Below are 2,925 nucleotides of genomic sequence, written 5' to 3'. Positions count from 1 at the left end.
GATGGCGCTGGCCGGGCGCGCGGGGAAACGCCGCTCTGTGCCGCCGCCGCCCGGGCCCCTCAGCGCCCGCACTCAGGGAGGCGCGGGGAGGGGGGAATAGCCTGTGCAGCCTCAGGCTCCTGGATCCATGGCTAGATGTAGGTGTAGGGAAGGATTGTCAGCTGCGGGGTAAGCTGCCTATACTTAGGCAGACTAGTTGCTTAAGCGTAGGTAGTTTATCTCCCTCAGCTAACAATGTCAGGACCGGCCCACCATTTTTTGCTGCTTCCTGACAAAGAAGCTGGTGGCGGTGGCCCAGGGGTCGGGGTGGGGTGGGGTGTGTGGCAAGTGGCCCGATGCTGTGGGACCCCCTGCGGTGGTAGGTTTCACAGGATAAGACGGGCTGGCCCTGCTTTCTATACACCTATATCTAGCTATATATCTAGTCACTTGAATCTGCATCTGTCTCTGTCTTTCTTTATAGGGTGGTTCAGTGGTAGAGTCCTTGTTTACCACACAAGAGATCTGGGTTTGATTCCCAGACGCATATACATCTACGGTCATGGAGGCACCAAACATCTGGACGCAGTCTGGTCTTTGGATTCTGTCTCTACCCTAAAGAGAGGATGGAAGGGCTGGGCAGCCTCCATTCCTCCAAAAATTCCTGCCCAGCCCTATGCATTGAAGGTCTGGGTGGCCCTCACGCATATACCATGATCCATGGGGATTGATGGTTGCCACTACCACCATCTATGTATAGAGACAGATCTACATCTGGGAAGGCCCCCCTCTACCTAGAGAGAGGTAGAGACAGATCTACATCTATCTCTGTTGCTCTCTAAATTTAGCAATAGAGACAGATATAGATCTATGTATTTCAGCTTTGCGGGTATTCTGTGTACTCTCAGGTAACTATATATATATTTATATATAGGTATATAGAGAGATTGTCAACTATAAGGTTGCATTTAAGCAGATGGCTAGCAATGGGTAGCTAGCAATGGGGATATACTACACATGCTTAAGTAAATAAAGATATATAGATTGTCAACTCGGGATATTTTATGTGCACTCAAGCAAATATATATATAGCTAGATACAGATATATAGATTGTTAGCTGTGAGAATATGTTACCTATGCTCAAGCAGACATATAGAGATAGAGACAGCTGTAGATCTATATATTCAGCTCTGGAGATTTTATGTACACCCATGCAAATAGATATATAGCTAGGTATATAGATAGACTGTCAATTATAAGGGTATACTGTGTGCACTTAAGTGGACAGATAGAGAGATAGATAGATGTCAGGATATACTACATATGTTTAAGCAAATAGATAAAGATATATGCATATGTAGACTGTCAGCTCTGGGGATATTCTGTGTACACTCAAGCAAATAGATATATAGCTAGATATAGATAGATTATTATCTCTGCAGATATACTATCTACACTTAAACAGAGAGATTGATATTGATATACAGATTGTTATCTGTGAGAATATATATTTTAAGCAGATCTAGTTATAAAGATTGTTAGCTCTGAGGATATACTATGTATGCTTAAGCAAACATATAGATAGATTGATATAGATATATAGATAGATAGATATATAGATTGTCATTTATGGGACTATACAGTGGCATATTAAGATTTATGGGGGCCCTGGGCAAAGAGAAAATTGGAGGCCCCCCACCAGGTGAGCACAGGTTCTCTCTGCATCTTCCTGGGGCTGCAGCTAGGTCCACCCAGCTGCCTCAGTGCATCCAGGGCTAGCCAGGGGGTGCAAGCACCATTGAGGTGAAGGTGGCCCTGGCCCTTTTGCCCAGTGAGTGTCGTGCAACCAGAGCTGCGGTCCCCCAGTGCTGTGGGACAGGCCAGGGCCAGGGCTGGCTTGTGATGGGGGCCATGAGCTTTCCTCCTGGCTGCCTGCCTACTTCTCTGCCCACCCCTCTGCTGGCCAGCACTGTCCTGTCTTGTCCCAGTGGCACTGGTGTCAGTGGCTGCCTGCAAGTGGCAGAGGAGCGGGAGGGGGGCTGCCCACGGGGCCTCCTGGCAGCAGATGGCCCTGGAAAGCTGTGCTGCCTGCAGGGAGCCCTGCACCCACACCTGGCCCCTGGCCCTGGCCCAGTCAGAGGGGAGGAGGCACATACTGCCTGACCCAGATGTCCACAGCCAGGATGCTCATGGGCTGTGCTGTCCCTGGCATCCCAGGGAGCCCCTGATTGGCAAGGACCCCTGGGCCTATGCATTAATCCATCCCTGGGAATATACTATGTATGTGTAGGCAAATAGATATATAAAGTTAGATATCAAAAAGGTGTACTAACTATATAGCTGGCTGCCACAGAGCTTTAATTTGCACATGTAGCGGGGTCTCTCCTGTGGCTGGGTGCCCCATTAGCTGACAGTGCTCCCAGCTACAGGGGTGCAGTATGCCCAGCCAGGGCTGGAAGTCCTGTAACTGAGGGGACTCCCAGCCCCAGCAGCTGCTGACTCTGGGTCCTGGCAACATTCAGCAGCTGCTGGAACCTAGAGTCCTGCAGCTGCAAGGGCAGGTTTCCTGCAGTGTGCCTTCTGGTGCCAGGGATCCAGCTGGCTCCCGGCAGTCTCAGGGCATAACTGTGCTCTCCCAGTCTCTGGAGTTTCACGTACCCCCGAGGCTGGGAGATTGCAGCATCTGTGATCTTGCAAGGTCAAGTAATAAGGTGCGATGGGATTTAATGCCTAGTCCTACAGTCATGCCTCTTGCCATGGTAGGAGATAGCAGGGCAGGAGGTGCAATTGTGTGGATTGTGCATTAGATCCCATTGTGTGTTTCTCTGGACATGTAGAGGAGCCCTCAAGTTCCTTAGGCAGCTTGTTGTATTATTTTTCTATTCTACATTAGAAGAATTTTTTTTCTGAGATTTAATCTAGGTCTGTTTTTCTGTTGTCTCGGC

The 2,925-nt window shown here is 49.1% G+C and overlaps 1 protein-coding gene across 1 annotated transcript in view; it reads left to right on the top strand.

Moving 5' to 3' along the window:
* MEI4 (meiotic double-stranded break formation protein 4) overlaps positions 1-2,925 on the top strand; it is a 56,995-nt gene that overhangs the window by 401 nt on the left and 53,669 nt on the right. The gene's annotated exons all lie outside the window — the stretch shown is intronic.

This window comes from Gavialis gangeticus, unplaced genomic scaffold (genome assembly GCF_001723915.1).
Source record: "Gavialis gangeticus isolate Ggan-Ray unplaced genomic scaffold, GavGan_comp1, whole genome shotgun sequence".
In the NCBI taxonomy this organism is placed as follows: domain Eukaryota; kingdom Metazoa; phylum Chordata; order Crocodylia; family Gavialidae; genus Gavialis; species Gavialis gangeticus.
This window is presented reverse-complemented; position numbering and strand designations above follow the sequence as displayed.